This window comes from Stegodyphus dumicola, chromosome 2, assembly GCF_044657685.1.
Source record: "Stegodyphus dumicola isolate Sdum_Otavi_A_Nest chromosome 2, ASM4465768v1".
In the NCBI taxonomy this organism is placed as follows: domain Eukaryota; kingdom Metazoa; phylum Arthropoda; class Arachnida; order Araneae; family Eresidae; genus Stegodyphus; species Stegodyphus dumicola.
In genome coordinates, this window is record NC_140769.1 from 176,871,648 (window position 1) to 176,897,011 (window position 25,364).

General features: G+C 30.8%; 1 protein-coding gene and 1 non-coding gene across 2 annotated transcripts in view; one reads left to right on the top strand and one right to left on the bottom strand.

Moving 5' to 3' along the window:
- The window catches only part of LOC118197290 (uncharacterized), a 275,863-nt gene that overhangs the window by 225,039 nt on the left and 25,460 nt on the right, over nt 1-25,364 (bottom strand). The window lies entirely within an intron of this gene.
- Nucleotides 20,690-20,762, top strand: TRNAR-CCU (transfer RNA arginine (anticodon CCU)). The gene has a single exon. It is a non-coding gene; the product is annotated as a tRNA-Arg (tRNA).

Here is a 25,364-nt window from a genome sequence, read left to right on the forward strand (position 1 = left end):
TCAAATATTTAAGTTTTCTGCATTCATTTAAAGAGCTGATTAAATTTTGGGCAAAACTAGGCAATTAAATGTGGTACTTTACCCGAAGTTTATAACAGTTTCTAATGAAAAATTATGTACAAAAATATAAACCAAATATAGAATATAATCTAAAAATATAAATATAAAAAATATAAATATAAGATAAAAATACAAATATAAATATAAAACATAATCTTAAAATTTTCAATTTTAATGTTTAAGATTTTTATATCAATGGTAACAACATATTAGATTTTGATTAAAATTGATAAATCGAAGCTCTGAATAAACGTTTGTAAAAATTATGAGATAATTTAAGCCATCTCAAACTTGGTATTTAAAATTCGTAAATGTAATAAATACTGCTCGGTTATACGTGCAGATCAAAATTAATTTGTTGATACTATAGAAATACTGTAGAAGAAAGTTAAATTATGGTATTCGTTTTAAAGTATTTATTTTAAATTTATTATAATAATTAATTTTATTTATTAAAAACCAATTAAATTATATGTTATTCAATTGTCCTGTAAAATTCAATTTTTTATTAAAAAAGACAGCCGGGAAGTGACACGTTACATAAAGCTCGTTGCTATTTAAAATATGAAACTGAAGCAAAACCATGATCTGGACCCATCGGATTTTAGACTATTAGGCAATTAGAACAGGGTCTTTATCATTAAAACTTTTTGGGGCCAACACATTTCAAATCAGCAAATAGTCAGATAATTTGACAAGGAAAATGTATTTAAGATAATAATAATTGCCATCTTCTGGCTTTTTGAAATATATATATCATTTTTATAGAAAAATCAGAAATTTATTTCTTAATCTATCAAAAAGAATATTTGATTGCTTTTATTTAAAAAATTAATGCTTTTTCATGCAGCCATACCGTCAATTATTTGTATGTACAAAAGTCAAAATAGATCAGGCTTCTTTACCCCTTTTGTCGCTTCTTAGCTATTTAAAAACATTCAAAGATTTAAGTATTTCAGGGGTTTTCAGTTAATTATCAAAACAATTGCTGTTTTACTCATGGATTTTATGTTCATTTTGATTTTATGATATCATTAAGTCTCTAAAATTTTAAACATGAAATAATATGTTTAAAACTTAACTACTCATTAGTCGCATTTCCATAATCATTTAAATATCTTCCATTTGTTTTATATAATCCATTTTCTATTCCTAATATCTATTCTCACACAATGATGACGGCTATTCATCATTATTATTTGGTATCATATCTTATCTGATCTTTTAAATGGGAACAGAACTCCAGATAAAAATATGAAACTAGATTGTCCTGGTATAAGATGTTATAATTAAAAAATTACATGAGGAAAAACATGTAATATATTTAAATTTATTTATTTTATCTTATATTTTACTTATATAAAAACAAATGATCACAGTATATTATATGCAAAGCTAACTGAAAATTTAAATAAATCTGTGTTTTGGAAAAATGCTTCATGTAGGTATGTTTACTGACGGATAGTATGAATTATAATTTAATTTGTAAGGAAACCTTTCTTTGAAGTAAATAATCCTATAAAAATGGAAGCATCAAAGATTTTAAGAATTAAAAGAAAGCAGTATATTCTAAGTGAATTTAAATGTTCAGTGAGGAAATTGGTGAACGACTGCTGATCTTGATAACAAAAGAAAAGAGGATACCAAAAAACAAAAACATTGTAGTATATTGTGATTTTTATTAATACGTGTTTAATTAAGGTGTGTTCTTTGTGAATGATCATGTATTTGATAACAGAGCGATTAAATTTCCTCATTATGTATTTTAACTTCATGCATGGGACATTAATACAGTTGTTTTCAAATACTACTATTGTTCACAAAAGTAAAAATTTAAAAATATTTTTATGATTACAATCACATATCATTAAATGCATACAAAAAACTTAAAAGAGAAGTTTATTGTAAGCGTATTCTTTAAAACTATCAGTATTAAAAATGTGCTTATTTATTTTAAATATATATACACTATTAAAATCTAGGTAACCGAAAAATTCGTCTATAAATTTTCTGCTACCCATTTTCTTCAATAAATTAAGCCATTTGAAAATATCAATTTAATTAAAGATTAAGTGGCTTAATAAATTAAGCCATTTGAAAATATCCATTTAATTAAAGATTAAGTGGCTTAATAAATTAAGCCATTTGAAAATATCCATTTAATTAAAGATTAAGTGGCTTAATAAATTAAGCCATTTGAAAATAAAATTGCTAATTTTGTATAAAATTTGAAAAAGATGTTAAATATTAAAAAGTGCTTAATTTGAGAGAGAAAATGAAATTAAATAAATACAACTGATTTTAATGCTTGTGCTTAGTTTATAGCCTAATAGCCAATTAAGTAAACGAGTCTAAGCACAGAACAGAACAATTACCCTAAACGTGTTCACTGTATCTTTCACGGCATAGTGCGGATTACGTATAATTCCCGAACAGTCCTTTTTCCAGCGCAAGCAATAATCATTCATCCGCTTTGATTTGTCAAACAGCGCTTAGCCAAAAATGACACCTGATCTATATACTGTGCGTGTAACGGTGAAAGGAAAAAAACAAAAAAAAAAAAAAAAAAGTGCTACTCTTTATTCTTTTATATTTTGTGACATGGCGGGTGGCAACAATGGAGCAGACGGTTCTAAAAAAGAACAACAATCTGCGCCCGCGTGTTAAGAAAACTGGGATGAAAATTGGCGCGCACATCTATGATGACATGCGTTTCTCTTGCTTGGAAAGGGTCAAAGCGGGGCTCCTGCAAGTTGGTTAGTGGAACACTGACTTCTCTTAATTCCGCCCCTTCGTATGCTCCTCTCAACTCAGCTCGGATGTTGAGAGATATGTATGGGAACAAAAGAATAACTGTTATTATCGGTCGCGCATTTCGCAGCTCAGAGAACCAGCTCCGATTTATTGATGCAAATTTGTATTGTTGAGATATAATATTTTATCAAAGATAACAAATAGAATGAGGGTTAATATACACATTTGAATTCAAGTAGAATGTTGCGTAAATTCTTGTGTTTTTAAATAGCAGCGTTCATATTTTTGGAAATGTGTAATTCTTTAAAATTTACATTTCCAATTTTATCTAGCATGTTTTCACGTTTTGTATTCATTTATTTTTATGTATATTCATGATGGCTGTACATCGTGCAAAATATACTTTCGTAACAAATATTTATAAATGTTTGTAATTCTTGATAAATGTTTATAGCAATTACGTAACTTAGTAAATTTTAATTTTAATTTCAGATTGCAGTGATATTTCTAAATCTTTCTGAATAGGAGGTATTATTATTATATACTATTATTTATTTCTTTACAGTAAATCGAGTTTTTGAGTGCTTTTAATTTCTTTTAAATGCCTTCATACGAAACAATACAAAATATTAAAAACATTAATTAATTTAGATTTAAATAATTTAATAATTCCTTAATGCAATGTAGAAGTTCCATATAAAAATGTACAATGCAAATATATTATTTAGTGAGAGAGTATTTCATCTATGAAACTAAACTTCTTTTTTATATTATTTCTCTTTCATTTATTCAATTTTCTAAATTCATTTATTGAAACCTTATTGATAAAAGCTAGCCGTAAGTGTTATCAACAGTAAACTCAACAAAAAAATGCTATATGGAATTTTTCACTTATAATAGTTCTTCACTGATTGGCAGTAGAATAATATAAAAACTTAACAATACTTAAAAAAGCTTAAAAGATTTAAATATAATTGAATTCGGCTGGTGAAAGGTTGATGAAACCAGAAATGCAAAAATGCCAACAAAGGAATTTTCTAAAGATCCTTTAAAATGCGCTTGTTGTTTAATAAGTTTTAAACACTTGTTCCTTTTCGTCCACAAGGATTATTAACCTCGAAACGGCATTTTACATCAAATCACTATAAACGGCAGCATCGATTTTCAAATTATTGCCACCAAATATTATCGCCCTGTATTATTTAAAAAAATTAAATAATGAAGAAAATATGCATGAATGTATTACGTTGCTCGCATTGTGAGAAAAGAACGATACTCAGAGCTATCAAAGTTCGAATAACGTACTTCTCCACCCTAATATGGGCAATTGGAAGCCTGAATCTTGAATTTCGAACTTGTTTTATTATCCATTTCACATTTTTTAAACTGTGCGGAACATTTTTTAAATTGTTGTGTTTTTCACATTTTTTAAACAGTACAAATTTTTTATTAAGAAATTCAACGATTTCAAAGCGAGCAGTGGCAACACACTGTACGGAATAAAATGTTTTTATCTCTAGCGCGCGAGACTGTTCATAGGAAATTCTAAAGACATGCTGTTTTTAAACATTTTTAGCCCCAAAAACGCATTAGCCCAGATGCTCTCGAAACGTGTATGTATGTGTAAATGAAAAAAAGTTCTTTTGGGCATAATAAAAAATCTTAAATGTTTTCTTTTTTTCTTTTTTTTAATGGAGGGTCAACAAAGGGGCAACAAAGGTTCTGGATTAGGCATTATGTTATTTTTGTGCAATCTCATCTGAAATATTAGAAACTGCACGGAGTGCATCGTAAAGCTTTATTAATAACATATTTTCAAGGAAGGAAAGTGCAATTCCGCGAACCATACCTTATCTGGAATTCGAACTTAAATATGTTAGCACTGGTACTGCCTTTGCTAACCGCTACATCAGTTAGCCGGATGTTTGTTAAAGTATAAAAGATGCTCTTAAAAACTTTAATGGCCAAACACTCGTTAAAAGGACAGGGAAAATCCGCTAATTAAGTTAAGCTAGTTAAGTTTAATACGTTAATTAAATTATTGAGCTATAAAAAATCCATTTATCTATAAAACTGGGAAATACTTTGAACTATTGAAATCCATTTTCGTTATATTATTTTTTAATCATATTTCTATATACATAATGGCAGAAATTTGTTTATTTATTACCAATAATTTTTTATCACTTAATAGGTAATTATAGTCTATTATTTTAGAACAGGCATTTCAAGGCTATTCTCGCCCCCCCCCAACCATAATAAATTCTGAGGAAGAAAGCCGAGTCGTTTAATTTGTTTTAATCCTTTAATTCTAGTGTGCGGCAATAAAAATATACCTTAAAATTGTAAATAAAGGGAGTATTGCTATAACCTTAAAGTCCCTATTTTTAAATAACAGGTTATAGCAGATATATAGATGAATAGACTGCATAATTTGTACACATATATTACTCGTATATACTCGTACATACAGCTCACATAATAATTTTTTTTTCTAAAGAGTAAATTATAAATCAGAGGAAATGATATAATGAGGTAAAAGGATAATAATGAGGTATTGCGTTATAATGAGGTAAGGCATATAAGTGTCAAGTTTAAGAGTTGTCTTTGCAGCTTTGAAATTTGACGCTTATTTATATTTTAATCTAATCTGCAATCTTTTGGAATGTGAAGGACGTAGGTGTATAGAAAAGGCAACATAGTAGCCGGTTAATTAAAATAAAGCCTTTCACAGTGACTTATTGCATTATGAGATCCAGTCTTAAATAGAATTGAAAATTTAGCCTTAAGTATATTAAATGTTCTCTGGAATGTTCTTAAACCATTATTAAACATAATTGTAATTTTTTTCAATATATTTAAAAATGCATAGAAAAGAAAAAAGAAATCTATAGCAATGAGTGCTTTTTAAGTATGAAATTTCGTAAGTCTTTCATATCTCTTCTTCAGAATAAGAACATAAATTTTTATCTGATTAAAATACCCACCAGTAACCGACTGGTTAAGACTGCTCAATACTGAATGGGAAACGTAAATAAAAGCCAGTTCCCCTCATTTTGCATCTTAGACAGATATTCCTGGTGACTTTGCCACATTCAAATAACCCTAGCCTTTCTATCTGATCAATATAAACTGATAACAAACAATTCCAATAGGTAAATGTGTCCCGGTAAATCTCTTCTTTTGGAATTCCGATTATGCTTTTTAAGCCATCTTTCGAAAATCCGATATACTTTCAAATCGATTTATAACTTTTCGTCATTCTTTCAAGATATTAAGAACACTGTAAATGAAATATTTGTTCCAAATCAGAGTTTTATTTGGAGATTATTTAAATATTGGGATATGTATATATTCTTATGTGCCCTTTTTGGGAATGACATATAACACGATAATAAAATTTCCTAACTGGCTAACCTACTCCTATCCATAAAATACATTTGCGTTGTGTTAAATTTTAAAGAAGAAAAATTTAGGAAGTTTTAATAATTAAAAGGCTATAACTTAAAATTGATTAAAGCTAGACTTAAGGAAGTAGTCTCAAATTAAAGAACTAATTTTTCTGCATCTATTGATAATAAATTCGAAGGGTTTAACTTAATTTAAGTCATGGAAAACTGAGTTTCAGGGTTGCCACTCAAACAGGAGAATGAAATTCCCTGACTTTTCCAGGTTTTCCAGGTGCGTTTCAAGAAAATTCCAGTCTATCCGCGTAATGTACGTTGGCTACGCTAAGAGGTAAATTATGGTATTACTTGTATTGTGTAGCAAATTCACTTAATTATTCAATAAATCCCAGAGGACATTTATTCTTAATTATTCTTAGTATACTTTGTTTGATAATTTTGTTTACTTTTCCACTTAAGAAACTTAATAAAATTTAAGATATATACATTGGATAACAAATGTATGTTTTATTTAATTATTACTCATGATCATCACCAGTTCAACACGAGGCTAATCCGGTCCTTATAAATCACAACGCAATGCTAAATACGTAGTTAGGTTAGATTTTAGGTAAATTTAATTTGTGTGAGGTATGTTCTTAAAAAGCACCTTAACACTTGAAAACACAAATTATAATAGTTCTTGTTTTCTCCATTGAAGATTGAGATTAGAATCTTCCCAATCTGGAATAAAATAAGGCTTTTTTTGCAGACATTCTGCAGCTAAACGAAACAAAGAAATCTATTTTAATAAATTGAGGTATTTTATATTTAGTTCGCAGCATACATAAGAAAAAAATATGTGCATTAAATTTCTTGATGGTATGTCATCATACTGCTAGAATTAATTTCAAGATTATGCCAGAGAAAATTTCCTGAAATTTAGAAATATTATTTACTAATAATTAATAAATTTAGAGGGAAGAAGCATCATTAAATTATACGAATAACATAAAAATAAAGATAATTACTTAAAAATTGAATCAGAATAATCAACGATATTTTAGCGAATATAGTTATATTACATGGTTAGCCTAGATGACAGATTACTATTTTTTATTTTACTGCAAAATGGCAAGGTATTTATTAAAAAGAAAAGTTTAAAAAGATTTTGCGGTAAAATTCTAGTATACGGTAAGGCTTTGGCACGATTTTGAAAATTGTCGCCAAGACCAAAATGACCCGTTTACTGCGCATCATCATGTCGCCAAATCCATACACGGAGACTATTTTAACCAAAAAACGTCTATGCAAAGAATCTCCAATTCTTTGGTCTATGTAAAGAAGAAAATTTTCCATACAAATAAAATGCTATTACGCCGCTAGAATGCGGAGGGAAAATTTGCCAAGGGATTTGGCGACGGAACCTGGCGGCCAGAATTTCCCTCTCCGCGATGTGTACCGGAAATTGAGAAACGTGTTAAGAAGAAACGTTCTTTGACAAAAAGAAAGCTACGAAAATCCGTTTTTAAATTATTGCGAAAAATCCAAGAAGAAACGTTTTATCAAAGGACCTTTCTTCTTGGATTTTTCGCAATAATTTTAAAAACGGATTTTCGTAGTTTCCCCCCCCTCCCTGAAAATTACTAACCTATGAATTAATTTACTTGCGCCAAAAAATATTTTCTTTTAATTTAGAGTTTAACTACTTGCGCTAAGACTAAACTTCACGGTGGCGGTGCAGTGCGCTACAATATAGCAAGTGGTAAAGTGTCTCATTTACGCCGCTCCGCATCTGCGAGTGCAATCCAGAGCTGTAACTCGAGAAATAAACAATCTCGTTGTTAGGCGACGTGTGCACCATGTTATTTTCATTTTTGCGATAAATGCTTATCGACGTGGTGTTCACGTCGCTCGCAGTTTGAGACAAAAACATCTCGACGTGCGCTAAAAAGACGTGCGTGCGCAAGTGGTTAAAGAAATTTTAAAGGATATTCATTTAATGAACTCTTGATAACGTGACCTTCGAACTTCGACACCGGTTTCCAGCTTTGGCGGCAGATATATCACGCATGCACAGCTGTTTCCCTCTATGATGGAACGGAGCCACGTCTGTTGCAGAGAGGTTTTCCTTCTTTACAATACATATTCTTTGATTCTAACCTCCATGGTACCGTATACTATGATTAAACCCATTTTGTTTTATACGAGAACAGGTACTTTCTTTAGTTCATGCACTGCACATGCGATTCTCGAGAATACTGGAAACCAAAAGTTGCGGGAAACTAAAAGGCAATCAAATTGGAGCTGCGAAAATTGGCTCTATGCCAGCAGACACTCACGTGATAAACAATTCGCCAAAAAAGTTATCTCTTCCGCCGTCGGCGCAAAAATCGCTCTTTTTGGCGGGATCATTGTATGAACTTCCCTGACTTTTCCAGATTTTGACAAAAATACTTAAATTCCCTGACCTTTCCCTGAATTTTTTGGTCAATTTTCGAATTCCCTGACTTTTCCCGGTTCTCCCGGTTTTCCAGGTAGCGTGGCAACCCTGTGAGTTTATTACTTGAAAATTCACCTATATCCATTGTCTGAGTGAGAATGCGAGTACGACAAGCTTGAAATTGAAGTGGACAAAGAACGACGCTAGCTAATCTTTTCGTGTAAATTAAGATAAACTAAATTGATCAAAAAATATACCAATAAACCAATAAATTAATAATTGTGTGCGCTTAAAATTTAGAGTATCGACACATTAAAATTTTGATTACTGTGATTAAATTAGTTACGTTAAATTTGCTACACAACAATATTTGGATGATTTTACTTCATTTTTTTTATTTAATAAACAGATTATAGATAATGGGCAGCAAATTTGTCTAAACCTAGCACACATATTACTCCTAGGGTTAGCACATAACTATATAGTTAACTCATAGGGTTAGCACATAACTATATATTACTCAGAGGGTTAGCACATAACTATATATTACTCAGAGGGTTAGCACATAACTATATATTACTCAGAGGGTTAGCACATAACTATATATTACTCAGAGGGTTAGCATATATTACTCATAAGAGAAATCAAGTAATTACTAATGCAACTGGTACATTCACGGGAAACCAAATCATGGGTAAAACAGCTCTCTTCATCCCTTATAACTGCTTGGATACTTATAAGACATTAACACGCTTTAAGAAACAAGGCATTATGAATGCGTTCAAAATAGAAGATCAAATTCAAATAGATTACCATACTTTGCTTCATTTCTGTATTTGATAAAATTTCAAATATTTTCGTAGAATTTTTATTAAAAATAATAAGTTGCAGTCTGATTCTTGATAATCAATTTAATACACGAAGGTTATCAAAATGTGGTTTTCGTGCAATGTACAATTCATCAAGAAAAACTAATTATTAGTTCAAAGGGGCTTTGTTCTTGAAGGACTATTGCTTTTGTTCTGCGATTTTGCGTCGAATTACCCTGAATGTCCGTTTCACTTTTCAAATTGTTGCCACCAAATATTATCGCTATGTATTATATTTGAAGAAATTTTTTAATTAATTTAATTTAATATATTTGAAGAAAATGAAAAATTTGCATAAATTATGTATGTTTCTCGCATTGTGATAAAACAATGGTACCTACAGCCATCCAATTTTGAATGACGTAAGCCTACTGCGAATATGGGCATCTGAAAGCCCAAATTTGAAATATGGAATTTCTTTTATTATCGACATCATATTTTGTAAAACTTTAACGAATTTTTGATTAACAAACTCAACGATTTAAAAGCGATCTATGGCAACACTGTATGGGGGGGGGAAACCTTTTTATCTTCAGCGCGCGGAGCTGTGTATCGGAAATTCTAAAGATATGCTCATTTTAAAATTATTTTGAGACATTGCTGTTGAACTCAGTTTTGTTGTTTGCTTGCAAAAAACATGATATTTAATAAATAATGGTAACACACAAAATGTTAAACAAAACGCCCCTTTGGACGTAATTTAAAATCTGAAACCTTTCATATTTTTTAATCTTTTTATTTGACTTGATTTTATTATTTAATTGTAGTTTTCATTATTTCATATGTTGGAATGGATTTGATGAGGCAAAGTCGTAAGCGAAAAGCTGCCTCAGCTCCGTCCCAGGAAGTGGAATCTGTGGGTGTTTCGAAATATATTTCGAATCGATAGACTAAGGGAAGATAATACCTTCACATAGGTCTCTTCTGGGTTTTAATCCAGGCACAAGACGGTGTATAGCTACTCTCTGCTAATTACCATATCATCTGAGGCTGCTTTTTGAACTTGGAGTCATTTACTTTTTCCTGGCTACGGTATGAATGTTTTCAAATTCTATACTCGAAGCTTTGCTACACTGTAAGCCAGTATTACAAATTATTCAGTACTATGAAATTATAGTACTGAAGCAGTCGGGGGGAAACTCGAAGAAAAAATTACTTTTGAATATGCAATCTGGAGGCACTTAAAAGAAAAGTTTGCCCTCCCGGCGCACTTAATGAAGAATTAGGTGTATTCGTTTTTGCATTTAGCTTCAAATAAAAGGCTTGTTGTAATTTTGTTATTGCATCTAATTTCCGAAACCGAATATTCAAAGCGATTTCCTCATTCTCTGAATGACACTCAATTATTTTTCTTTATTTCATAATTTTCTTATAATTTGTAGAGTCATTAGGCTATTTTTTTGGAAGCAGGAGATGTGAAAAATGAACAATGCCCTCTCCAGGACTCGAACCACGGACCTCTCGAAGACACGTCGAGCGTGCTGACCACTACACTACGAAGGCATGCTAAGAAGGTGGAAGAAACACCTAACACCTTACAAATTTATTGGTTGTGTTTTAGTAATAATTAAAAATTGCATCATTGATGACGTGTAATTGGGACTAAGAAACAGAAAATAAAAATACAATTAAAAAAAGGTAACAATAAACTTTTTTTAAAATGGTAATTAATGCATTAAAAGGAAACAAATAATTTATTACATAATTTAAGGGAAATAATAGATTAAAGGATTCTCTATCGGAATTCATCTACAATTTTATATCTCGAATAATAAAAGATTGGGGTACTTAAATAACAAAATATATTAGTTTAACTGTATTATCAAATGTATAAGCTATTACCTCTTTAAATTTATCATGGATGCCCTACGCATTTATTACTCGCGATATAAAACTGTAGATGAATTCTGTAAATAGAATTATGATAAATCATTTTCTTCTTTTAGAGCATTAATTATCATATCATTTTTTTAAAAAAGTTACTTGTATAAGAAATTTTTTTAATTGTACATTATTTTAAATAAATCTTGAAATTTGCCAATAGATTAAAGCTAGAGAATGTGTATAAATGCTGCCTTGTGGGTAAGTTTAAAATGTGTACATTTGAAATTTGATTTTCCTTGTTTTCTACTTTCTTGCACGAAGTAAATGAAATATTGTAATCATGAAACTTTCGGGTGTCATATTTCAACGAAAATATCCATTTTGACCACTATCGAAGGCAATATAACGATGTTTTGAGTGACATCTATACTTAAGAATAGAATAAAGGGCTCTTTTTTTCCAAAAAGGATCATAAAATGGATTTAAAATAGATTCAGAATAGATTTTTTTTCTCTATACGTACGTATGTAAGTATCTCATATAACTCAAAAGCAAGTAACCTAAGAATGGTAAAATTTTGTATATAAGACTGCTATAACATGTAGTTGTGCACCTCCTTTTTTAGTTCAAATCAGTGGCACCGAAATATATACCCACTCTTGCACTCGGCTTGGTGAGCTCAGTTTTCTTTTATTCTTATATGTTGGTAAATTGTGCATTTTTTTAAAAAGTGATTGAATTATGTTGTTCTTACGTTCCGGCTAAGGCCTTTAGTTAATCTGCATGGAATAGTTGTAGAATTATAAATAATTTAAAAGTTGCGTAATTGTGACTAAGCCTAATTTGCAACTTAGCAAATTACTGAATTGAGTCAGTTTCTGCACCTTCAGTGTCTTTTTACCGATTGAGACCAAAAGTAAACTTTAAGTTTTGTGCATCCGAAAATCTGCCGTCTTGCCCGAAAGCCGAACTGCTTTATTTTGTGCAGAAACTCTAATTTTAATTGTGAAAATTTTTTAACTGTTTTAATTGTATTTGCGTTTCATGTATTTTCAATTTCTATATTTTTAAATTTTTAATGAAGGTGTTTTGAGTTTTTATACATTTTTGATTTGTCTCAAAGTGAGAATCGATTAACTTAATGAGAAATATATATCTAATGAAATTCGAGGAAATAAATTTAATTGAAATGCAGCAAAAAATGTGTATAATTAATAGGCCGTACAAGGAAGTCATTTGGTGTCTACATCAGATTTTTTTCAAATGTAAAACAGGCTCATATTTTACGATTGTCCTATCTTAATTCTTCATTTTGTTTTTATAAACGAAAGTTTTTACGTCAGAGCTTCTCATAACAAGTTAATAATAAAGAGAATATGGTTTTTTTCTAATAATTCATCTGTTCTTGTAATTTGCAACATTATGTTTCTTATACGATTATTGATTCTACGCAAACTATGGATTCGTTCAAACAAGTGCATAATGAGGAATCTTATTTCGTTTGAAACCTCAGCATCGTTTCATTTTGATCGCAGCGATTCTCTTCGTATGCAAAATTTCATCTCCTAATTCAATAATCTGTTTTTTATTTTAAAAGTTCAAGTATTCGTTATTATACAACTTTATTGAATATGAAAGAGTTTAAATCGAAATGTATATCAATATATTATTAAAAATATATACATCTTTTTGAAACACTCCCTTTTAAAAGCGATGAAAAGAAGAAAACAATGTGCTCTTATAATATGAAACATACAAAGACTCAAATCAAAACGACTGGGAACATTTTCATATTATTTAATAAAATTTCATGTACACTGAGAAAAAAAAGGGGGGAACAGTTCTATATCTCCCGTTCTACTCAGCCGATTGACTACATTCAAATTGCGTTTTTCATGTCTCGAAAGCGCAGCTTAGAATATATATTAGATTTATATATAGTATTGTTCTAACATAGGTATTTTCACACAAAATCGGACTTTTTCTGAAATAACATACCAATGCTTTTCCATATTTCGACTCTACGACTCAAACTATGTCTGGATATTAAATTTTGTAAAATTTGGTGCGAAATTTAGGGATAAATTCAAAAATTTATCTTGGCGCAATTTTTTTCTCAACTTCTTAATATATAGCAATCCATTTTCCTTTCCCTTCCTTTATGCCGGAGAGGAAAAAAGGCACCTCGTTCTACCTTTTCACATTGTGCATGAACGAAAAAAAAATCCCATCGCTCCTATTTTCAAATAATTTTAGCAAAGTGTCTAACCCACATTTGATGTTTTATCGCTTTCAACAAAAATGCCAAATTTCAAAACGCGCCAACATATAAATTCACTTATATCTTCGGAAATTTTGAATAAAAAACTGTAATTTTTTTTTTTTTTTTTTTTTTTTTTTTTCAGGGATGCTTAGAAATGCGTTTGCTTTAAGTTGATGGTAAACATTTTATAGATTATAATTCAAAATTGTTTTGGAAAAATTTACAAAAATTGTTTAAAAATACAAATTTTAAAAACAAATCATAAAAAATGTGTGAATTTTATTTGGAATAAGCCTGAATTTCGAAATGTGAAAGGAAGAATCAAATAAGCTTAATAAAAAGCGAGAGATTAATCAATATATACCAAACTTGGTATATATTGTGTCAAAATACCTATATTAGAACAATGCTGTATATAAACTAATACATATCCTAAGTCGCGCTTTCGAGACATAAGAAACGCAAGTTGAATTTCGTCAATCGTCGAGAGATTTAGAACCGTCGTCCCCCCCTTTTTTTTGCGCAGTGTATATGATCTGAGCGAAGTGAGAACAATATGTGGAAGTGTTCATAAATTCATATTGATCTCGACGTTCATCTGTGAACTAGTAATTTTTTTATCAAATGAAACCAGCAAAGAAATAAATTGAAAGATTCAGTGGTTTGTATAAATAGAACCACAAAATGAACTTCACACATGTTCCAGAATGGAAAGAAGAATTACGCGGTAGTTACAAGACAGAAACCTAGTCAGCGTAACAAACTACATGGTACGATTCGTGCCTTCACCTTGATATGGCTGATTTCGTTCTTTCCCTTCATTAAAGCAATTATATGGCTTTTTCCTAGTGTTACATTAATGCAAAAAGCAGAGTCAGAGGAAAAAAAAGTTTTCGCCTTAATGCGAGAAGAAAGTTAAACTCATATGAAATGTAAGGAAAATTGGGAACATTAATTTAAAAAAAAATAAACTTTTGACGTATCCAGACATTTGCATCAATTTTGTTCTCTCAGAGAACGGATTAAAATTTAAAAAGACTTTTTCCTTCTTCTTAATAAGCTTTTGTCAAATCTCTCTACAAAACTGCATTAATTATTTTGGTTTAGAGTTACGTAACATAATTGTATTCGTTCTCTTTCTGATTATATGCAAATAATGCTTTGAACAGTCCTATATTTCATATTAAAACAAATGAGTTCCTTTGTTGATGCTGAGTATTTTTGTCTTCCGTTTTATTTGTTTTTCTGTCTAAGCATTGTGAAAAACATTCTTTGGTGATTAGAAGTAATTTTAGATTTGTGAGTTTGTAAGCGAAAAAAGTTACATTTTATTTATGTCTTTGATATCATTCTTTTATTTACGGTAAACTGTTATTGAAAGGTTTTAATTTAAGATCTGTATCTCCCTTTTATCTATTAACTAAGTGTGCAGGAACTTAGTGAACTACTTAGCGAATAATCGCTTAAGTCCAGAAACAGAAACATAAAACTCAAGAAGGGTTAATTACCTTTTCTTGCTCATAATAAAGATGTACAACCGGTCTCTTTCTCAGGACATACCACAAAGCCTCCACTTTGACTTAAAAATATAAGAAATAAGAACTTAAATAATGACTAAGTAAATGGATTTAATTAAGACACAATAACACGCCGAACAAATACTAATTCAGAAGTCAAACAACAAAAATCAGTTTTAGTTTTGGTTTCATAAAAACAGATGGCGCCACTAGCTTATCTTCTGCCCACGCTTTCTTATCTTATCTAATCATTATATCCTATCTCGTTCATTTGCGCTTTTGCAGCTGAGGATGGTGGTTCGATAAAACCATCGAAACTAGTCCTGTGAAAATTTGAAAATATAAAGCTGATTTTTGATGTTTGACTTCTGAATTAGTAAAAGGATTTAGCCCAAGCTAACACAATTTCTAACTAGTTGGCCCCTAATATTAAATAAACTAGCGAAGCTATCGAGGGAACGTAATACGCCGAGCGTAGTAACAGCTTAGAAATACCTAGCCAAAATGCAAACTTGCGCTATTCAAGAAATCTAATTCTCTCTACCGGAGTGAGTGGAACTTCGACTTAAATAACTCTCTACTAATCATTTGCATTTAACGCGATTCTGAAACTCATTCTGGTAAGGAATTGTAATCTGAAATTAGAAGGAATTGGAAAGTGTGACAGACTTAAAATAATTGTTATAAACTTGGATAAATCTTACAGATTAAATTAGCTATTTAATTTTGACTTATTTCGAGCCTTTCCTCCCATCTTTTCTTAGGGCTAATCTAAAGGTTTGAAAATTGTTTAGGAGTTAATTAAAGTAGTCATGATTTAAACATTGAATATCTAATAATAGTTTATGTTATGTAAGAAAAATTTGGAATTCGCGACATAACATTTAGATCAATATGCGTGACTACGATATCTTATGATTTACTAGCTAAATTATAAGAACTTTTAGCATTTAAGGCTATATCTTATATCTTTATTATATGCGGCTTAAGTGTCTGTTTGTCGCCGATAGTTTATTGGTTGCTTGCGTAACTGTACTAGCCAATGGGGTGAAATTGCCACGGCATTCAAATAGTCTATATACACTGATACCATACCAGATCTTTTACAAAGTTATCATTGTTTTAATTAAATTATCATGGTATTTAAGAATATTTAGATATTTTTAATTCAAACAACTGTTGCTTATTATGCATTTAACTATTATTTAGATACGAATTACCTAGAAACTTGCAAACGCTGAGAAGTTAAAGGAGACGAAACCAAGTAACGAGATGTGCGTAGTACATCTCATCAGGTAGGTTTACCCAAACTCCTATGCTAAATATTCTTTCGCGTAAAGAGTTTAAAATTTTGCCCGATTTTATTCCGACATTGTATTTTAAACTGAATTTACAGCTGAACGCAAATTGAGCGTGTCAGGGGTAACGTGAACATTTGTTTGCATTAGCAATCATCTGTTTTTGAAATGGTTTACAACCGAACGCAAGAGTTCGTGAGTTTCTGTTCAAGAGTTCGTGAATGAAGAGACGTAAAATTAAAAATAATTGATGGTCCTCTGCAAGGCTAGCTGAAAAATGATGAAAAGATCTACACAAGAAATGTTGTCTACAAAGAGATCTTTGACATGTGAATTAACATTTTGTTATTTAAATCACCTTTATTTATTGAGCTAGCGGTGGGCACCGCTAGCTCAATATGTACCGCCAGTGGTTTCCTTCACTGCACTCTACTTTAAGAAATTAAGCAAGTAGAAGGGGGAAACCCCGTGGGGCGGTAAGCAAAGAAGCGTCCTCGCCGCCTGCCCTGGGTAATTCAGTTTGAGTTAGCAGACACCTTTGCATAAATCATTTTAATATCGAACGCATTTTAGTGTCCATAGAAGATGAATATAGATAATCAGTACAAACGCGCCGTGCTACATTTTTTATTTTCGTGTGGTGAATCTGCCAGGTTTGCAGCGATAAAAATTAATAGTGTACATGGGGAACACACTATTAGTGTAAGGACTGCCAGAAATGGTTTAAAAAGTTTAAAGTTGAAAAAAGCAGCATTGATGATGAACCCCGTTCAGGATGTTCTGTTAATTTTGATGATGACATTCTTCGATATCTCGTAAAGCCACAATTAACAGTGGATCAGATAACAGAAAGGATGAATTCATCTCATGGAACAGTCTTTCGTCATTTAAAGAAGATTGGGAAAGTATCCAAGCTTGGAAAGTGGGTGAATATCAAGAAAGTGTTGTTTGATCATGATAACGCTAGACAGTATGCGGCTCGAACAACGCTGCAAAAAAATTAGTGAATTTAATTGGGAGCTTTTGCCACATCCTGCTTACTCCCCAGATATTGCCCCAAGTGATTTTCACTTATTTCGTGCCTTACAAAATTTTTTACTGGGAAAAAATTAAATTCTAAACAGGATGTACACAATGAACCTTCAAGTTTTTTGCATCAAAACCAGAGCCTTTCTACAGCAATGGCAGAAAAAAGCTGCCTGTAAGATGTTGAGACATTGTAGATAATGGAGGAAAATATATAATTAATTAAAATGTTAAATTGTATTTTTTATATTATTTAAAAATTTATCAAAAAACGCGTACGAATTTATGGACTGACCCGTTACTTACTGCATTATCGTAGAAAAGTAGTCAAGATTCTCCTTTAGGGAATTCCTCTGAATTCTCCTTTAGGAGAAAAATTGGCATTGTTCCAGACTACGATAATGCAAGATCGCATGTCATTCAACGAATGTGGTATGTAATGTAGTAGTAACGAATGTAGTAGTAATCCGTAGAATAAAATTTGATTAAGAATCTTGACTATCCGTTTGATTGAGAAACCGAAATCACAGTAAGAACATTTTTACTTCGAAATTGGCATTAACGAGCAACAAAAACATAATGTTCGATCAATTTAACATAAGGAATATTGGAATATTCATCTAGTTAATTCTAGAACGTAAAATATAAATTTAGATTTTTTAAGAAGAAGGCATTTACGTAATCCAAATATTAAATAAAATAAAAATACTGAAATAAGCTTTACGTTTTGTCTAAACTGAGCTCTGAAGTAACAAATCATTTGCAGTAAACCGAAAATATGGCAATGTAAAACACGTATACATACAGACAACCCCCTAACATGTTTAGAGTACTGGAAAAATGTGGTAAGCAGTATTTTATTGAATATTTATTTCAAACGCATACCCCAATTACAATGTTTTTCAAAATAAGAGTGTATTTTAAGGAAATAGCTTCAATACTTAAGAAGTTCTATTTAGCTTTCTATATGTTGCTCAAAGAAAACAAAATTCCAATTAATAAAATATTTCTTATGCCGTAATTGGTTAAAAAAGAAATGCTTCTAAAGTTAGCTCATTTCTATAATAATCAACCATATACAAATGAGAATAATGAGGAAATATTATAATAATGCATAATTTATTGATGAAACAAATATTTTAAATAAAGCGGCCCAGAAGAGCTTAAAAATAAAAGCAAGAATGAAAAAGTATTTTAATGTACGATATTAAAAAGGTTACATACATTCTAATGTTATTTATCAACATAGTTACTTTCCCAATTCAAACAATTACTATACCCCGTCACGAGTTACTATATGACATTGTCACAGAAGCGTACTCCTTGTCATTAAAGTTGTCATACGATCTGAAGGTAATAATAAATTTTCACACACTGTCTTGCACAACCTTTCTTGTCAAGAACAGATGTACGCTTTTCTTAAAACTGATACCGTTTTCTCACAACATGTTATTTAGGCAGTTGTTTTTATAAGCATTAAGGAATGCGAAATGAATTTCAGGAGCATTTCGCCTTTCATTTGTGAAGAAATTCAATAATAATTATACTTTCAATAATAAGCATACTTTCCTTCATAAAGCGAATCTTCATTTACTGCAACGAATCCATTATATACCTTTGCAAACAAACTGTAGCAAAAGGAATAAAGTAATACTATTGAGATAAATGGCAAAATGTGATATTTAACAATTTTACACTGCTTAAATGGGAATTAATGCAATTAACGTAAATTACTAATTGTAATTTCAAAGTAATATCATGCAGTTTGAGTTAAAATACTCTAAGTTCAAATGATTCAAAATTAAATTTTATAGATTTTTCTATAATGCATATGTGTGTTGTGTAAAAAGTCATCATATCAGTTGATGTTATGTTCTTGAACATAGGCTTAAACTTTAACGACTGAACGTTTTCAACTCTATTTGCATCCTACATATTTCATCTCTCTATCCAAGCAAGACAATATAACAGATTTAATTAAAATTAGATTGGAAGTCTTCAAAAACGGGCTTAATTAGTTAAAAATAAGTAAATTGTTAGCTTATTTTTATGTTAGCCATGGGGAAGACCCATGGAGATGCCCCTGTACATATTTTTTTCCAAGAACTGAAATCCCGACGAAACTAGGAATCTTTGGCTGTTTAGTTATTTTGCAGTGGCTGTTCGCAGACCCCAAACCTTTTTTCATACGTAAGCTAATTTTCTTTGCTTGGCGAGTGAGAAAACATGAATGTTAAATTTAAAAATTATAGCAAACTCATATGTAAACAGTGCGAAGCGATTATTCCGCTATCGAACAGACAGTATACGGAGTTTAAATATTTTTGTTAACTACTAAAGCTTTAAGATTTATAAAAATATCGGTTATCTATGCTAGGGGTATCCAGAAACCCCTATAGCGACAATGTTAAATTGGCCATTTTCGATATACCTTTTCTCAAACTCTGCTGTAGATACACGCTTGAAATTTTTTGTGTAATTAAAGTATACCTATCTGATTATACTGAAATGAGCTTTTGAAACATTTTAATTTTTAGAGTAATTTACAGAATATTTTGTTAGGCATAGTAAAATTTAGCACTTTTCTCACACAAAAAACTTTTTTTAATTTTTTATTCTACGTTTATCACAAAAAGCTCATTTCAGTAAATATTAGGAAACCTAATAAATAAGCCATAAAAATTTTAGATACCTGTGAGCAGTAGTTCCTGAGAAAAGGTACATCGAGTATAAAAAAATCATGTTTGGAGAAAAAACGTGTTTTTATGTAAAAATCCTCATTGATCAAAGCAGTCGATGACATATTAAAACTAGATTTTGTACAGTTCTAATTTTCATAGAGATTAAAGAATGGTATTTTTAGAAAGATAAAAGTGTAGAGAATTTGAAAATGCAAAAATCCGAAATCACAATTTTTTGAAGATTTTGGGGTTCCGACAACCCTTAAGTTCTGTCAGCTATATTTATTACATTTATTAATGAAAATGAAATAGTGACTAAACATCAGTATGAAGGATGTCTATTGTTTTCAGATTGCTCAGTTTGTTACACTAATATGCAACGCATTGTTATAATTCAAAAAATAAATATGTGCTATACTGTGAGACTTCTTAGAGCTTTCAGACTGACAGTTTAACAAAGACGATGAAGAAATAATGCTTTAAAAGCATAATTTAACATGACGGACAGTTAACGTAACGCGAAAAAAGAAAGAAAAGTTAAAAGGTATTTTCTCCCTCCTTTCCGCATGCCTTTGTGGTGTAATTGGAAGCACACTCGACGCCTATTCGAGAGATCCAGGGTTCGAATCCCGGGGAGGGCTTTGCTATTTTTCACGTCTCCTGCTTCAAAAATCCTAATGACTCTACAGCGTCGCCCGAACTAAAAGGTGGTGGACGATAATTTGCTCCCATCAGGGATTGGCGAATGGTCCCTGAATTCCCCGTTGCCCTTTATTATTACCGTATTTATTCATGGTGTAATTGGAAACATACTTGACTCGTATTTGAGAGGTCCAAGGTTCGAATCCCGGCTAGGTAACAGCCCATTTTTCACCTCTTTTACTCAAATAATAATAATAATAATAATAATAATAATAATGACTCTGTAAAGTTTCTGGTGTATAATAAAGGTAAATTTATTTATCATTCTTTACCAAAAAAAAAAAAAAAAAAAAAAATCCTTTCTGGTAACAAAAAGGACAACAGAATTTCAAAGCAATTGTTTATTTCCATTTACTAAATAATCTCTATAAATGCATTTTTACATTAGTCCCTGAAAATTTAATTATTGCTATTAGTATTTCTCAACAATAAAATAGTGATAAATCTTTACAACCGATACCGTTACGTAAACCGATTTTTAACCGCAATAAACCCCGAAGACATTTTCGAAACAACTCTTCTCGATGCTATCGAGGCACACCTGATAATACTGACTTATATGACCTCAAACAATTAAAAATCAACAAAGTAAAGTGTTCTAGGAGAAATAATTAGAGCAAATCCTAATTCTAATCGAACATTTGCCTATTGTATTTGCCCATAAAACAAACCACTGCCAAAGAGGAAATCTAGGTCTTCAATTAACTCTTGCCAAAAGTGAACACTTAACATGAACAAGGGGAGGAGAAGTTTGATTGGGTTGTACTTACCTATTTAAGCACGTCAAGAGAGATGCTTGTGCACTAGATCTTGAGAAGATTGTTTGTTTTACTGCAGTTTTTTAAAACTTCTGCTCCTTAATGGTACTTGACTTTTCAACTCCTGTGGAGCGTATCAATTTGTAGCGTTTAAAATATAGAGCATTTAAAACGTAATATACTTTCTATCTACATTGCGAAATACATCTGACGTTTCAACAATACAAATTTGAACTATAAAGTTCTACTTATAGGTGGATGTTTTTGAATATGTCTAGTGGAAAACCTTTTGAAGCCTGGACAAACTGAGAAAAACTTTAGGTACATCGTATAGCTAGGAAATAACATCAAACCTTTAAAAACGTGTTGGATATGTTATGATACTCAGTCATCAAAGAAAGAATACTGGGTTGTTACAACGTTACTCCAAAAATATATTTCCGACACACAGTTCCGCGTGCTGCAGATAAAAATGTTTTATTTCCTCCGTAGAGTGTTGCCATTGCTCGCTTTTAAATCTTTGAGTTTGTTACTCAAAAATTCGTTAAAGTTTTACAAATATGAAATCGATTATAAAACAAATTCCAGATTTCAAATTTGGTCTTCCACATGCTCATATTCGTAGGAGGATTACGTCCTTCAAAATTCGATGGCTGTAGATACCGTCGTTTTATCACAATGCGTGAAATATACCTACATTTATGCAGATTTTTCATTATTTAATTTCTTAAAATATAATGCAGGACTCTTAACATTTGGTGGCGACAGTTTGAAAAGTGAAACGGACATTTATAGTGATTCAATGCAAAATCGCAAAACGAAAACAATAGTCCTTCAGGGATAAAGCCAACTTTGGACTAAAAACGTTTAATTAATAGTAAAAAAAAATTAATTATAAAAGATCGGGAATCTCTTTTTAATGAAAAACAGATTTAAGACTACAGTTATTAAAAATTGAGCAATATTTATTAAGAAGTGACAAACGAAATTTAGTAAACGAAGCGCACAATTAAAGCTCTTTTATCTTGTACGTTTCTTAATATCAGTTGGCAATTATTATTTGAGTAGTAGTTCAAGGACTTTACATTTCTCAGAATTTTTTGAATCAAAGAAAGCAGTTGTATAGGGGGTATACTATTTCAACAGTTAACATGGGTAAGTGCTAAACATAAAATGCTAAATGTTTCCTGGAAAATTAAGAAAAATCAAGAGTGGTTCTGCAAAAGTTCGTAGAAATATTACGTATGGAGCAATATAAAAAGCAGAAGCTTTTAATAGATATTTTTATTTATGAAAATTTGCATTCGAACTCACTCTTAGTCTAACCTATTTGGATTTTTATCAGCTATGATGTTGGATATGTTATGATATTGAATATGCTGAATAGTTTTTCAGAGATTATTGCTGATAGTGGTGTCATCAAAAACGTTTTCGAGAACTTCAGCAAATTTTGCCTCTTTTGAAATGAGCATTTATTTTGGGCTTTACTAAAATTACTTTTCCTAAGTTTTAAATTTAAATGAGTTTGGTCATATTTCAAGATTCTGACTGACAGAAATAACATTATTTAATAAATATTTGAGTTTTGAATAAATATTTGAGTTTCAACTTTGAACTCTTTTTCAAGATTCATGAATTCAAAGTTCGTATGTCCCATCCCTGCTCACAGTTCTCAATATGTTATAGCGTACTTAAATATTGAAATATGATGAGGTAAAGTAAACAAATAGAACAGAGTACATACGTAAATGAGAAGTTTTGTGACTGCTAAAACGAGTTTTGTGAAGTCTTGAAGGGAAATCGGATGTCTGTCGTATGGTCTATCGTATTTCTATCGATGTCAGTCATATAGTCTTTCGGTGGTTATATCTTGAACAAATAAGAGATGAAAATTATGTCGGATGTAAACATTAATATCTCCAACCAACCTGAAGCAAGAATCGAATACTATTTCGAATTTTTATTTTTCCTCATAAATGTAGGAAACTTTGAAGCCTACGAAGAAAAGTATAATAAAATTGTCAGACATTTCTTAGTGTTTTATTTAGAATATTCAGATGAGCTTAATAACTTCACTATTTTAAAATCCGAGCAATTTTTTCCCCAAGGATACTCTGTTTGTGAATTTTACTGTCCGTGAAATCCAGTCTTCTTATTGCATTCCTTATTAGAAAAAGGATTCTTATCCTGCTAATTTTATTATTAGGAAATTAGAAGGATATGCACTATACCGCAATAACGTGCTTGGAAAAATCCCAGAAAATTTTGACGATTTTAGTAGAATAGAGCACATTTAATATCATCTGTTACAAGCTTCGTAAAAAAGTGAAATAAATGGCATTTTCCCTTTGATATCAAAGTTTCTCATTTTGTTTCAAGCGAATTAGAATGCATCACGAAGACATTAATTCCATTGTTAAAAACATCTTGGGTTAATCTTGCATAAAATAATTCTTTTGTAGGTTGTGGAGATTTATTATGTATATTACTTGAAATGTCTTCTTATAGAAAAATAATGTAAAGTGTTATTTGCGGATCCGTTTGAATAAATTTAAATTTTTTTCTGTCATATATCTTCGTCTGTAACACTAGAGTCTGAAGCAAAGAATTGTCTGAGGTAATGAATTCAGTTTAGAATAAAGAAAGTTGTTATGAAACTAGTGTTTGAAAAATCAATGACGCATTTATTTTCTCAAAAGCTATACTTAGTTACTGTCTCGTAAGATGTAATTGGTTCAAAGTCCGGAAATAGACGAATGTATTGAAATACAACTTAAACCGTGTCTTTCAAAAAACAATTATTTGCATATCATTGTAAATTAATGGAGCAGAATAATACTTATTAGAATGAATTGTTTGTTTAAACAAATGTCAGAACTAACTAGATAAATGTATTGATATCTATATGTCAAATATTTGGGATAAATATATTTGCCTGTTTTAATTAGATAAATGCATCACTATTTGCCCATGCGTAAGTGTTAGTAATTTGGCTTATATTTTGCAAGCCACAACGAATTGCCGTTATTTTAGAAGTACGATTGAAAAAAAAACTTCCGTGATCGTTAGCCAAACTATGTTAAACAATATGTACTGTATTAAATAATATTAATTTTCTTCTTTAAAATTCGACGAAAAGTTAGAGTATAAGAGAAAACTACAGCTAATGACAAGTGACATTGTTTTGAAAGAATAAATAATTAATATGAAGTATAAAAATTACTGCATTCTTAGTGAACCTGCTTCCCTGAACACGCGTACATGATCGAAATTCAAGTATTGGCTGCATAAAGGTGAGTACATGTGGTCAAAGCGGCAAGATTGTTTGTTATTTTATTTCTCTCTGAAATCCACTGCTAACACCAGAGTCGGCATTTGAAAAGAATTAGTTAAAAGAAACTGTAACGACGATATCACTATATCTTTCTAAATTACCTGGTGAAAGCACGCTTCCGAATTTTCATAGATGCTTTCAAGATTCACGAGAGGATTTAAATGTGCTGGGCTTTAAAAGTAAAGAAATTTTCATATTTGGTAGATTATGAAGAAAGCTGCTCGACAGATTTCAATGAAATCTGCCATGGACATAAGTTACAAATTATATAATAGTCATGGTATACATGCATGACCGTGTATGAGGTTCATTGGCGAAAAAAGGCCTAAAGCAGAGTTTACAACATCGAGCCAAAAAAGGAGGCTAATAGTTCCCTCTAACAGCCATAAAGCTCTCACATGTCTTTATACTGGAAATAAAACGGTTGATGTTCTCAGCGGCAGACGTAC